Genomic DNA, 15,000 nt, shown 5'->3' on the forward strand with positions numbered 1-15,000 from the left:
AAGCTGAATATAACTTGATCAAAATTGAAAACATATTCAAAACATAACCTTATCATAACTAGAACATAACTAGAACATAACCTAATCATAACAAGAACATGACCAAAACATAACCAGAACATAACCTGATCATATCTAGAACATAACCTGATCACATAACCTGATCATAACTAGAACATAGCCTGAACACATATAGAACAAAACCAAAACATAACCAGATCATAACCTGAACTTAAGCTGAACATAACCTGATCATAACTAAAACATATGGAGAACATAAGCTGATCATAACTAGAACATAGCCAAAACATAAGCTGAAGATAACTTGATCATAATCAAAGCATAACCAAAACATAACCTGATCAATACTAGAACATAACCTGAATATAACCAGAACATAAAGTATTGAATCATAAACCGAACCTAACGAAACAAGACTAGGACTAGGCCACAATATTAAGTATTGAAATCATAACATGAACATAACCAGAACATAAACCTGGGCTACAGGATGTTAGCATGTAGCGTAAGTTTCCATGGCAACAAAGAGCAATTACAGCGAAGCTGCCTTCGTGGTGCCTACAGTAAAATCCAGGTTTGGTGCAAACTAAACTGAAACTTAACTGGATAACCAGCTAATCCGGCTTCATGGAACAGGCCCAGATCAGCAGCATGCGCATCACTTAGAGTATTAGGAACATTTTTATCAGGATTTTCTGCAAACTCTGCAGAAAACAGTTTATGTGTTTGTGTGTGTGTGTGTGTGTGCGTGCGTGCGTGCGTGTGTGTGTGTGTGTTAAAAATGAGCTGTGAGCTTAAGATTCACAAGTCCAGAAGTCTCACATTTTAGCACAGAAACACACAAAAAAAAGAACAAGGAAACACCAGACGCAAGAGTGTGTGTGTGTGTGTGTGTGTGTGTGTGTGTGTGTGTGTGTGTGTGTGTGTGTGTGAGAAAGACCACAGACAGAAAAAGCCTGTCGACTCCTCCCTGGATAATTTCAGTTTGAGTTTAAGATCTCTTACTAACACACACACACACACACACACACACACACACACACACACACACACGCTCTGAGAAAAATCAGTTCACAGGTCACACTCAGACAGAAAAATAAGTACTGACATTTAACATACAAAATATGATGGAACAATTACAACGCTTTCAACCGCATCAACCCTGCTCACTCTCTCAATCCAAATCACTGGCATAAAAATGCTCCTTTAAGTCTGTAATTCTCATTCATTCAGATTTTTATAAAGGCGACCTCTAATGTAAATCAAGCTTTTTCTCGGTTTGTTCTTTTAAGTGTTATTTTTCATTCATTCATTTTCTACCGCTTTTACGGGGCCGGGTCGCAGGGAGAGAACCCAGACTTCTCTCTCCCCAGACACTTCCTCCAGCTCCTCAGGGGGGATCCCGAGGCATTCCCAGGTCAGCCGAGAGACAGTCCCTCCAGCATGTCCTGGGTCTTCCCCGAGGCCTCCTCCTGGTGGGACATGCCTGGAACAGCTCCCTATAGGCGTCCAGGAGGCATCCAAAACAGATGCCCAAGCCACCTCAGCTGACTTCTCTGGATGTGGAGGAGCAGCGGCTCTACTGCGAGCTCCTCCCGGGTGTCAGAGCTCCTCACCCTATCCATAAGAGTGCGCCCTGCCAACCAGCGGAGGAAACTCATTTCGGCTGCTTGTATCCGAGATTTTGTCCTTTCAGTCATGACCCAAAGCTCATGAGCAGAGGTGAGAGTAGGAGCGTAGATTGACTGGTAAATCGAGAGCTTTGCCTTTCAGCTCAGCTCCTTCTTCACCACAACAGACCGATACATGGACCACATTACTGCTGCACCAATCCGCCTTTCAATCTAACGCTCCATCCTTCCCTCACTCGTGAACAAAACCCCAAAATACCTGAACTCCTCCACCTGGGGTAAGGACTCTCCTCCAACCTGGAGATGGCAAACCACCTTTTTCTGGTGGAGCACCATGGCCTCGGACTTAGAGGTGCTGATTCTCATCCCAGCCGCGTCACACTCAGCAGCAAACCGCCCCAGTGCACGCTGTTATTTTTCAACATTACGTTATTTAAACGTTCTCTAGACGTTGCATGAACATTCATTCATTCATGTTCTTTTCAGCTTTAAGGCTCGTGCACACAGACACATTTTTTGCTCGTGTTTTCTGTCGACATTTAACACCTCGTGACTAAATAAAGGGCGTCAATGTGATCGTGCACACCAACGCGCAAAATGGCATGCGTAAAAGCGTCGTTTTTAAAGAAAACCCTTATGCTTGTTTTTTTGTTTTGGCGCACCGCGCTGTGCACAGAGCTGCTGAAGTTACAGTAAACACGGAGGAGCTCAAACACAACACTGTCAATGCGAGCGCACATTGAAGAAGAAGCCCAGAGGCCATATAAACATGGAGCTGCTCATTGCACTGCTGAACAATAATCATGTCTTCATCGCTGGAGCTGGAGCTGCTGCTTAAACTATCCATAACAACAAGCGTGTTCATCTTTCTGCCTTCTTCTTCTGTGGTACAAGCGGGAGTCAGACTCATTCACACTCATACACAAGGGCCAGTGAAGTTGATCAGTTCCCCTATAGCGCATGTGTTTGGACTGTGGGGGAAACCGGAGCACCCGGAGGAAACCCACGCCAACACGGGGAGAACATGCAAACTCCACACAGAAACACCAACTGACCCAGCCGAGACTCAAACCAGCGACCTTCTTGCTTTGAGGCCACCAGGTGACACCACTGAGCCACCGTGCCGCCTCATTGCATGAACAATTTGTAATAAATTACATTATTCATATAACTAGCTATTCATTCTAACATTTGGAGAACATCATTAAACACCAAAGACCTCTGAATAAATGTTTGATCAATGCTAATGATGTAATGTGATGTGTGTATTTATTTAGCGCATGTATTGTGTGTGCCCATACACCAAGTGCACTTCACAATCATGAGGGGGGTCTCTCCACACCACAAGTTCAAGTTTAAGTTGTAAGAATTGAAATATTGCAAATATTCTGATGTCTTTGACAATTCAAAACATGAGCTGAAAACAGAGACTGGTAACTTCACAACTCAGCAAGGGGAATGCGGGAAAAACCAGTTCCTGCTGCATTTGCATCTGAGTCTGCTTCATCCCCCCAACTCACACATATGGTCATTTCAATGTTTGAATGTTCTAGAATTAACCAAACTGACTTTAACTATCATGTTTGATATCATTTGAAATGTCTCAGTGTGATTGGTACAATGGTCTGATTCTCTCAGAAATAGACATAATCAGAACAATAAATATATAACTTCAGGCATCTTTTGAACCACTGAGAGGGGTGTGCCACTAAGTGTGAATGCCTTTTGTTCACACCCCCTTCCTTGAGGGAATTCTTGGATTACTTAAGGCAAGGTTTGAGAAAAACTCAGGGCGATTCTGCCTAACCAGATCAGCCCATAACATGGGGTCTGCCCCATGTTATGTATATTTCAAAGTCAGGAATGCATCTTTTTCATCTTGGAGTTATCTTTGATAATTTGATGTTTTGTATTGATCGTTTATGAATTGACTGATTGAATTGGCATAATACATTTACCTGACTAATAAATTGTTATGTTTTGAATGATTCAAACAGAGTTCGTGTTATTATCACTGATAAATGTTGTTGTCCATAGCACTACAAGCCACTGTACAGGTTAGTAACGGACTAAAACATGTTAGACGGAGCAGCGTGGCACGCTATTCAATGTTGTTAGAGATCCGACTAACAAATTGGCATTATTTCATGTATACTTGGACTGTAAAAGGCCAACTATTTAGAACAACAAAATATTGTTGAAACTACTTTAAATGTGGATATTTAGGCCTTCATCTACAATAGTATAATCCTGTGCGATTATTATTAAAATACTCTGTCTTGAATTAGTAGATAACAGATCTATGGGGACCACATAAAAATCTCCTAAATTGAGTAAGTAGGGTTCTGCCTTTTTAGGAGAGTGGTTAATCGCCTCTGTTTAATGACCAAAACTGACAAGCTTGTATTAAGAGATTGTATACCCGGCCGGTGCAAGACTCGAGATGCTATCGGAATCTGAGTAAATGAGAATAAGGTATAATAACAAATCAAAAGAATATTCAATCATAATCTAAAATAATGTGAAAGGAAACAAAATAATCTTATCAATGTTTTATAATTGGAGTCAGATAAAACGAGGATAAACATATTAATATTCTAAACCATCACATACTAAAATTGGAGTCAGATATGAGTTAAGTTTAATATAAATCAACATTGTGCACTGGAAAGACCGAACATGCAGTGAACCTTCATCCACCATTGGATACCGTCATTGGACCAACTGGCTGGACCCTACAAAGTTCTATTTATTTATATAGCACGTTTCCAACTGGCACAGAGCTGCACAAAGTGCTTTACAGAGAGAAAATAAACACATGATATGAGCATAAAACAGTAAAAACAGCAATAGGCACATAATAGGAAGGAACATAGAAAAATTATCAATAAAAGAGCAAAAAAAAAAAAAAAAAGTAATAATAATAATAAAATATTTTTCGATAAAATTTGATTCTTTGTTTCACCGGGAGCCAATGTAGAGACCTCAAAATAGGAGTGATGTGTGCATATTTCGGGCTTTTAGTTAAAAATCTAGCTGCTGCATTTTGCATGAACTGTAGCCGAGCAATCTGAGACTTAAGCCTGGTTTATACTTCTGCGTCAAGTGACCGGCGTGACCCACGGCACATGAAACGCGCGCAGCCATGCATTTATACTTCTGCTGCTGTCTCTGTCGGTCTGCATTAACACTTCTGAAACGCTAGTTGGCAGTGAGGTGTAAATGTTCCTCTGTGTTGAGTTTCTTCGCTTCTGTTTTGCTTTTCCTGAACACTTCCGGGATGTACAAGTGGCTCAAACTCGCTCATTTTGAGGCAGGAACCGGCGGACGTGCAGCAACTTTAACTCTGAGGTAAACACAAAACAAAACTTTCCCTCCGGAGCTCCTTCACGGGACTCCACACTTGTAAACAATCATTCGCGCGGCTCTCGGTCCCGCCCAGACTCGTCAGCGCTACCAAGCCGACCAATCACAGAGCTTGCGCTACGCGTCGTTGCGACGTGTAGTTACATTTTTTGAGAGGTGCACATCAGCAAAGGGCTATGCGTCAGCGCTGTAGCATACGCCGGCGTTTGACGCAGAAGTATAAATCAGCCTTTAGGCAGCCCAAAATAGAGAGAGCTGCAATAGTCCAACCAGGAGGTTATAAGCGCATGTATGGTGGTTTCTAGAGAGTGTAAAGGAAGAGAGGATTTTAATTTTTGAAAGAAGGCGGAGTTGGTAGAAACTATTTCCCACCACTTTTGAGATGTGTTTATCAAACTTTAAGTTCTGGTCTAATGTTATGCCCAGGTTACGTACCTGGGGTGATCTGAACTCCTCCAAGTTACCCAGCCTGGGGCGTTTACAGTCAGACAAAACATTGGGCCCAAATAAAATCACTTCTGTTTTCTCCTCATTTAGAAATAAGAAGTTCACAAAAACCCATGCTTTTACCACCACCAGTGTTTAGCATCCACTTGGCACCAGTGCGCTGACCACCAGCTAAAGGTGGAGTGCAGAGACAGTGATAGAGCTAATTTAGTAGATGGGGATGATTGGGAGGACATGATGGGTAAGGGCTGATGGAGGGAGTTTGGTCAGGACACCGGGGTTACACCACTACTCTTTACCAGAAGTGCAATGGGGTTATTAATGAGCACAGAGAGTCAGGAGCTCGGATAAACATCTCATCTGAAAGACGGCGCTCACTGAGAGTATAGAGTCCTCTTCACTATACTGGGGCATTAGGACGCACACAGATCACAGGTTGAGCGCCCCCTGCTGGCCTCACTAACACCACTGTCTACAGCAGCCTAGTGTTCCCGTGTGCTCTCCCATCCAGACACCGACCAGCTTCAGTGAGGGAGCGCTCTTGGGCTGCAGGATGATATGGCTGTGGTTACTCAACCGTTTGTCAATAACACTGAAAAAACCTTCTCAAATAATGCTCACTGTAAGCTGTAACAAATGGGTTATTTTTTGTTTTTCTCCTGTTTTGCTCAACTAACAACCAAATAAACAAGACCTAAAAGGGAAATGAAACCCCCTCGTTTCAGCAGGGTGTTTTCACACCTCTACTTTGGAAAAAGTCAGAAAAGTGGGCGTGTCCAGCTCTGTTTAGGGGGGAGTGTCAGAGCAGGCCCGGATTGGCTAATCGGGAGGACCGGGAGAATTCCCGCTGGGCCGGTCCGTTTTTAGGCCGCGAGGGCCGGTGTCCCTTGCTGCTTGCACTCTCAGCAGTCACACTCCTTTCATTTATTCATGTATTTGACCACAGCCTCACTCTTTTTATTCATTATTTTGCCGCAGCTCCGCTATTTTTATTTAATTTCTCGCAGCCCCGTGAGCAAAATGCAGCCCGCAGGGTAATCATGATGTAATAGTAAATCATCATTCGACCCCAAACAGCAGCACCTTTCAGTCAATATATAAGATTTTGAAAAATTCATATTAATGAATAATACACCTGCTCAATGAAAATCAGATGGTTCACTACATTAATAAGTCTGATACACAATAAGTCCACACAACAGCGCCATTGTGGTCCAGTGGTCAGCGCGTTGTGTTACTGCGCCGCCGACCCGTGTTCGATTCTCACCTGGATATGTATAGTTATAATTTTTTCATTTTTATTGTTAAGACATATAATACTGTTAGGGTTTTTGAACATTTGAAGTTCTAAAGCAGCTGTTTTCTTGAAAAAGACGCGGTAGTGTTATTAGAAACTGAATTGGAAATGACCTTATTTTAATATAGACAGTCGTGAACTGAGGTGGGCTGGTCTAAGGCTTGAAACTCCAGGGCTGAAAAGGAGTCCCACTCCGGCCCTGTGTGAGAGGATATAAAAAAAGGATGATGTGGGAGTGTCTATTCGGGCACCCGCTGAGTATCAGGGTCAACACACACACACACGCATGCACGCACGCACCATTATTAAATGGTGGACTTTAACTGCAGTTTGGCTCTTTCATTCAGGGAATTCAGTCGTGTCCCTCGTGACAAACGAGATATTTGATTCGAGGATCTGCTCTAAGCGTGCATTTGTCCTGCAATGTTTGATACCGCACGGCCAGTGAGAGAAAACAACCTCAGCATTTTCCGGAAACTTAGATGCATTTGGCAGGTAGCGTCAGAAAGCCGCGTGTGTTATTCCGGTCACTAAATGCGGTGAAAACCCTACACGAGGTTAAAGTTTGGTTGTGGTGCTAACATGTTTACACTCTGCGCTATAGTTAACTTAGTTCGATACGAACAAACTGAATAAACAAAGAGCGCTGGTCGCTCACTTAACAAATCTGTAGAGACAGAACAATCACCAGCAACTAGAGCCGCGTCTTTATTAAGAGGAGACGAGCAGCGAATCCGGATCTCAGCGTTTGCAGATGAGAACAGCTCTCAGGTAAACAATAATCCTCCTTAGACACGTAAGTTATTGTTGTCGAGCGTCGCGTACACTGTTAATCCACACGTGACTCCAGCTGAGCTCTCACAGAGAGAAAATGAAAACAAAACTGAACTGCAGCAAACTATAAAAGCAACACTTCACGCTTGTTTTGCCAACACAACGTGGCGTCTCTGTCGTCTAAACACTGTGACTAATGAATATTAATGAAGTTGCACAATAGAGCGCGCTGATTGGTTTGAACCAAGCTTTACTCATGCATTAATGCAGCACACTGTAAGACGTAATAAGACACACTCTGGCACAGACGTCCAGTCTGCACGCTGGAATACACGCTATTATGTCATGACCGTGACGCAGCTTCAAAAATTAGTTTCAAACCGGAAGTACAAATTTGCTTGAAATAACGCAAAAACAACCAATTTACACTTTCTAGTGAAATATAGGTGTCCTAATAGTGTTTTTAGCAGTGTGGGACACATATACCACTGTCAACAGCTCAACACATGTGTTCTGGTGTTTCGTGACCCTTTAAGGTTAACTTCACACCCTCCTCCAAATTTCAGGAGGTAAAATATTGACCCTCAAGCGTGATTAAATAACCAGAGAAGAGTCTCTTGACTGTAAGGTAGAATATTGACTCTAGATAATCCCGCTGACACTACACACCTCAAATCTGTGCTTTGCAATCAGAAATAACGTGCATGTAGCTGAGAGAGAAGGTCAGCCTGATCAACTCACACTTCACCTAATAGGACGACCTTTGGCCAGCACCCAAATTTTGACTATAAAGGTGAGGGTTTCTTGCTGAGACATTGGAAGCTCAGCCGTGGGATAAGTGCACATCACCCGGCATTCTCGGACACACAGGTTGGTTTTCCAATGTGACTGCAACAAGCTCCCCAGTCTCTGAAGAGGAGAATGATGGCAATGATTGCGTGGGGTTTCATTATCTGTCTTTCATTCATGTAACCTCATCTTTATCTCGCATTATAAGCCTTTTATGCAATTGTGTTGTATTTGGATTAATGATGCTCATGAGTAAACTTCATGATTACTGACTATTATTGTGATAATCGATATCAGCTGTGTGTACCAGCAGTTGTGTTGCTTGATTGTTATGGTGTATGGACCGTTATTGGTGCCTTCTCTTGTCGATTAGCACCACACTTGTCTCACTTGCATGAATATAAACTATACTAAAACCTTTTTGGTGTGCTGAAACAATTTACATACTCACATTTGAGGCATACTGAAACATTGGCTGATGATCAATTTCCCCCAATGTATCGATCAGTTTTTATTATATTTAATTACCATAGAGATATATTAAGGGTAAGTGTGCTTTATTTACACACATTTAAGTGTGTAAATTACTTGCCTATCCGAATATTTTTTTCATAATTTGAGTAAATTAAACTATTATTTAATCATAACAGTGTTTATAACTCCTCTCTAATCACTGATGTGTTCCTCTTCTCCATGATGACAGCACATCATATTAGACTAGATCTTCTTCAAGACACTAGTGTTCAGCTTACAGTGACATGTAAAGGCTTCACTAGGGTAATCAGGGTAAAGTTAGGGTAATTAGGCAAGTCATTGTATAACAGTGGTTTGTTCTGGAGGCAATCCAACACTAATATTGCTGAAGGGAGGTGATAATGTTGAGCTTTAAAACAATTAAAAACAGCTTTTATTCTAGCCGAAATAAAACTAATCAGACTTTCTCCAGAAGAACAAATATTAGAGGAAACACTGTGAGAAATTCCTGAATCTGTTCAACATCATCTGGGAAATATCTGAATAATTAGGCGAATAGTTATAAGTATATTTTCCTCAGTTCAGCTGGTGAGTCTGTGCTGTCTCCAATGTTTCTCTCAGGCAGATTTTATGACTTATAAACGTAAAAGATGGAAAGCGCTGCTGGATGCCAGAACTTCTGCAATCTCGGAAACTTCACTGCATTGAGGGACGCAGTAAAAACTGACTGTGCTTTTACACACAAACAGCAAACAATGCAGATTTACTGCTGACAACACATAAACAGTGAACAGACACATGACCGAGAGCGACTGATCACTTACAAAACTTGATTTAACTAATAATTATAATTTTAAAAAATAATAATAATCATAATATTATTAATGATATTATTAATAATAATGATATTAATAATAATGATATTAATAATAATAATAATGATAATATTAATAATAATAATAATAATAATAATGATAATATAAATATTAATAATAATAATAACAAGTTTTATTTTTAAAATTATTATTTGTATTATTATCATTATTATTCATATCATTATTATTCATATTATTATCATTATTATTATAATCATCATTATTATTAATATTATTATTATTAATTTTATTATTAATATTATTAATATCATTATTATTAATATTATCATTATTATTATTATAATCATCATTAATATCATTATTATTAATATCATTATTAATATTATTATTATTATTACTATTATCATTATTATTATCATTATTATTAATATTATTATCATTATTATTATCATTATTATTAATATTATTATCATTATTATTATTATTATTATTATTAATATAGCGCCTTTCAGAGCTCAAGGACACTTTACAAAGAATGCGAAAAAAGATAAACAAACATACAGGAAGTCAAATATAACAAACTGGAATTACACAAACAAGACCTAGGAGATAAATAAGCAGAGTGCAGGTGGATCTGATAAAGCGGCCCGTTTGGCAGATCAGAAGTGAAGCGTTCAGAAAATAGGTGAGTCGTAAGTAAGGATTTGAATTCAGAGATATTATTAGCAGAGCGGAGAGAGCGTGGAAGATAAAAAATAATAATAAAAAAGAAAAATCACACAGGCATGCTGAAATGCCGAAAACATTCAGCAAAACTGAACTAATAAACATTTAATTGGTCAAGAGTTTGGGGTCAGTATGATTGTTAAATGTCTAAAATCAGCTCCTGCTGCTCAGCAAAACTGCATTTATTTAATCTAAAATACAGCACACATTGTAAAACAGTGAAATGTTATTGCACTACGAAATAACTGTTCAAAAGTAGTTTATCATTCAATTAAATCCTTTATTCCAGCGATTTTAATGGGCGTCACGGTGGCGCAGTGGGTAGCACGAATGCCTCACAGCAAGAAGGTCGCTGGTTTGAGTCACGGCTAGGTCATTTAGTGTTTCTGTTTGGAATTTGCATGTTCTCCCCAATGTTGCATGTTTCCCAGTGCTGGAAGGGCATCCACTGTGTAAAACGTATGCTGGATAAATTGGCGGTTCATTCAACAGAAAATGAATGAATGATAAGTATTTAACAATTCAACTTTTTTTGCATTTAATAAATGCCGCCTTGATGAACAGAATAACTGTATTTAAATTAATAAATAAAAATATGAATTATAATAAAAACTGACTCCAGACTTTTCACCGGTATTGAATATATAAAAGTTACATTTTGATGCACTCATAGGTTAAGTCCATATAAATAGAGATTTCTGTGATGTACATTGTGTATGCAGACATATATTCACTATTTTATTCATATAATTTACATTTTTATTTATGCATCTAAAATATGTCTGTTTATTTGCATTTAAATCTTAGACTAAAAATATTATTCATTCATACATTTCATTTTCGGTTTAATCATTTTATCATCAGGGGTCGGCACAGTGGAATGAACCGCCAACTTATCCAGCATATGTTTTACACAGCGGATGCCCTTCCAGCTGCAACCCTATTACTGGGAAACACCCATTTACACACACACACCCATACACTATGGCAAGTTTAGTTGATCAGTTCCCCTATAGCGCATGTGTTTGGACTGTGGGGGAAACCGGAGCACCCGGAGGAAACCCACACCAACACGGGGAGAACATGCAAACTCCACACAGAAACACCAACTGTTCCAGCCGGGACTCAAACCAGCGAGCTGAGTGCTGTGAGGTGATTGTGCTACCCACTGCGCCACAATTATTATATACTATATAACAATATAATACACATATTGTTCATTTACACTTATATAATGTGTACAGGCTGCTAAATGAGTACTTGATTTTGCTAAATATCATGTTATTTATGTCACAAGTTGACAGATTATGACTTTTTTTTTTTGCTGTTATGTTGACGAACCTCTTGCATAACACTGCTGGTTTAGGTTTAGTCCATATACATGATCCAAATCAATCCACCATAGTGAACACATCTCTGAATGGTTGCTCAACGAAAGCACTCAGAGCAGGAGTAGATGCAAACTCTGACAGTATCTCAGAGAGAATCACCATCAGCTCTAAAATATGCAGGAAATGTCTGGGTGAATGTTTGAGTGCAGATATAATCTGGTGAGAAACACAAGCTTTTTACAAACAACTGCTAAAAACACACACACACACACACACACACACACACACACACACACACACACACACACACACACACACACACACGTGAACTCAGATGTCAGCTTAAAGAGAGAGTGTAAGTTTAATATCACTGCAGAGAGAGAACTGATCAACTGTGTGTGTGTGTGTGTGTGTGTGTGTGTGTGTGTGTGTGTGTGTGTGTGTGTGTGTGCGTGTGTGTGTGTGTGTGCGTGTGTGTGTTTACCTGTTATTATGGAACCGCCTCCAACATAAACCTCCAATCATTTTGCAAAACTCTACATATTTCCTGAACGAGTTCTAAATAAAAACACAAAATTAATCCCGATATCTCTATAACGATGTTTGTATGTGTATTTATGGATGTTAAGTCTTGTAAATAAGAACTAAAAGACTGCACTATTGGCATTTCTGACAGCCTCTGCCTCTTGAATCACACATTCAGCTTCAACTATCATCTAATAATGAAGTCTGATTTTCATCTTTTTGTGTATTTACTTGACTGAGTCAAATATGAAACATCTACACTCACCGGCCACTATATTAGGTACACCTGTCCAACTGCTTGTTAACGCAAATGTCTGATCAGCCAATCACATGGTAGCAGCTCACTGCATGTCGGCATGTAGACATGGTCAAGAGGATCTGCTGCAGGTCAGAGCGAGCATCAGAATGGGGAAGAAAGAGGATTTAAGAGACTTTGAGCGTGGCATGGTTATTGCTGCCAGACGGGCTGCTCTGAGTATTTCAGAAACTGCTGATCTACTGGGATTTTCACGCACAACCATCTCTAGGCTTTACAGAGAATGATCCGACACAGAGGAAATCTCCAGTGAGCGGCAGTTCTGTGGGCGCAAATGCCTTGTTGATGAGGCCAGAGGTCAGAGGAGAATGGCCAGACTGGTTCCAGCAGATAGAAAGGCGACAGTAACTCAAATAAGCACTCGCTACAACCGAGCTCTGCAGAAGAGCATCTCTGAACACACAACACGGCCAACCTTGAGGCGGATGGGCTACAGCAGCAGAAGAGCACACCGGGTGCCGCTCCTGTCAGCTAAGAACAGGAAACTGAGGCTACAATTCACACAGACTCACCAAAACTGGACAATAGAAGATTGGAGAAACGTTGCTGCTCTGATGAGTCTCCATTTCTGCTGACACATTCGGATGCTCGGCTCAGACAACATGAAAGCATGGATCATCCTGCCTTGTGTCAGCGGTTCATTAACCGGTTTAAGACAGATCTGAAGGCAAAAGAGGTCCAACCTGGAGCTAAAGCACAACATGATGGAGAATGTGGACTCTGTTAGTGTTTAAAGTGTGTTGTGTCCTCCTGATGTGACTGTAGGAGCGTCTGAGTGTGTGTGAGCAGCTGTGAGATCTGCTAATGCTGTTTGATTCTGTGTGTTCTGGAAAACGAGGAAACTCAGACACACACTCAGAGTTATTCACAGCTGCAGGAGATTCAGCAACTGCTTTAAATAGTTCATCTGTCATGCCAGCGCGTGCACACACACACACACACACACACACACACACACACACACACACACACACAGACATGCAGACACACATGCAGAGACACACAGGATACACATGTACACACACACACACACACAGAAACATGCAGACACACACAGAATCACGTGCACACACACACCATGACACACATGTACTTACACACACATAAACACACACATACATTCACAGAAACACGGACCCAAACACACACATGCGCAGACACATGAAGGAAAACACACACTCAGTCAGACACAAACACAAGCAGAACCTCACACAGTCACACACTAACAGAGCCAGACAGAAACACACTAATAAATGACACAGATGCAGAGACATCTGTAGACACACACACACACACTCACACATCTGAAAACACACCACACTAACACCACAACACTCATACACCCATACACACTCGCCCTCACACCACACAGGAGCATGTACCAGCTTGAGGTCTCCATCATGTGTGCGTTTGTGTGTGTATGTGTGCGTTTGTGTGTGTGTGTGTGTGTGTGTGTGTGTGTGTGTGTGTGGATGATCTGCTCTGTGGCTTAGAAATGTGAGCGTGTTCTGACCTGTTCATCACTGTACAAACACACACACTTCCAAACCTCTGCAGATGTGAAACACCAACACTGCTGTTCACACACACACACACACACACACACACACACACACACACACGTCGCTGTTTGTTTCGTGCTCGTGCTCGTGTCGTCGTGTCCGTGGTGAAACTGTATTTGGTGTGTGTAAAGTACACCCATTGTAAGTTCATCAGTCGTATACAAGCAGACAGAGAAAATGTCGTATCTGTGTCTGTTCTAACCGCAGATTTTAGAATAGTTCCCTCTTAACATTACGAGTACGCTTTAACATTTTATAATTACAGATGCCTTATTTTTATTTACACACAAAATTTGTACGATATCAAGTGCACTGTGCCTGTTAAATAAACAAGCTAATAAGATGAAAATATATATGTTCTCTAAAACAACTAGTTACAAAAAACACTTTCAACAAACATTTCTGAAGACCATTCTGAGGGATGTAAACAAAAACAATGGTCAAACTTATCCACACAATGAATGCCCTTCCAGCTGCAACCCATCACTGGGAAACACCCATACACTAAGGCCAGTGTACTCCATCAGTTCCCCTATAGCGCATATGTTTGGGCTGTGGGGGAAACCGGAGCACCCGGAGGAAACCCACGCCAACACGGGGAGAACATGCAAACTCCACACAGAAACACCAACTGACCCAGCTGAGACTCAAACCAGAGACCTTCTTGACACCATAATGAAATACAATTTAATGGGTAATTTAATAAATAGCATAAAAACAAATAAATTCTGATTAACTTCCGTCTGCAGTTGTATCCTTTCTAGCAACAACCATAGAAAACTAATAGGTTGGGTCACTTGTTTATAATACTGAAGTTGTTGTTACCATAGCAACCGTAAAATCATCACAACAGATCAATTGTCGTTTTACCATAGCAACTGTAGAATCACCACAACAGATCAGTT

The 15,000-nt window shown here is 40.6% G+C and overlaps 1 protein-coding gene across 3 annotated transcripts in view; it reads right to left on the reverse strand.

Annotated features, from left to right (window-relative positions):
• The window catches only part of inppl1a (inositol polyphosphate phosphatase-like 1a), a 51,731-nt gene that overhangs the window by 35,418 nt on the left and 1,313 nt on the right, over positions 1-15,000 (reverse strand).

This window comes from Danio rerio, chromosome 15, assembly GCF_052040795.2.
Source record: "Danio rerio strain M-AB ecotype USA chromosome 15, GRCz13ab, whole genome shotgun sequence".
In the NCBI taxonomy this organism is placed as follows: Eukaryota; Metazoa; Chordata; class Actinopteri; order Cypriniformes; family Danionidae; genus Danio; species Danio rerio.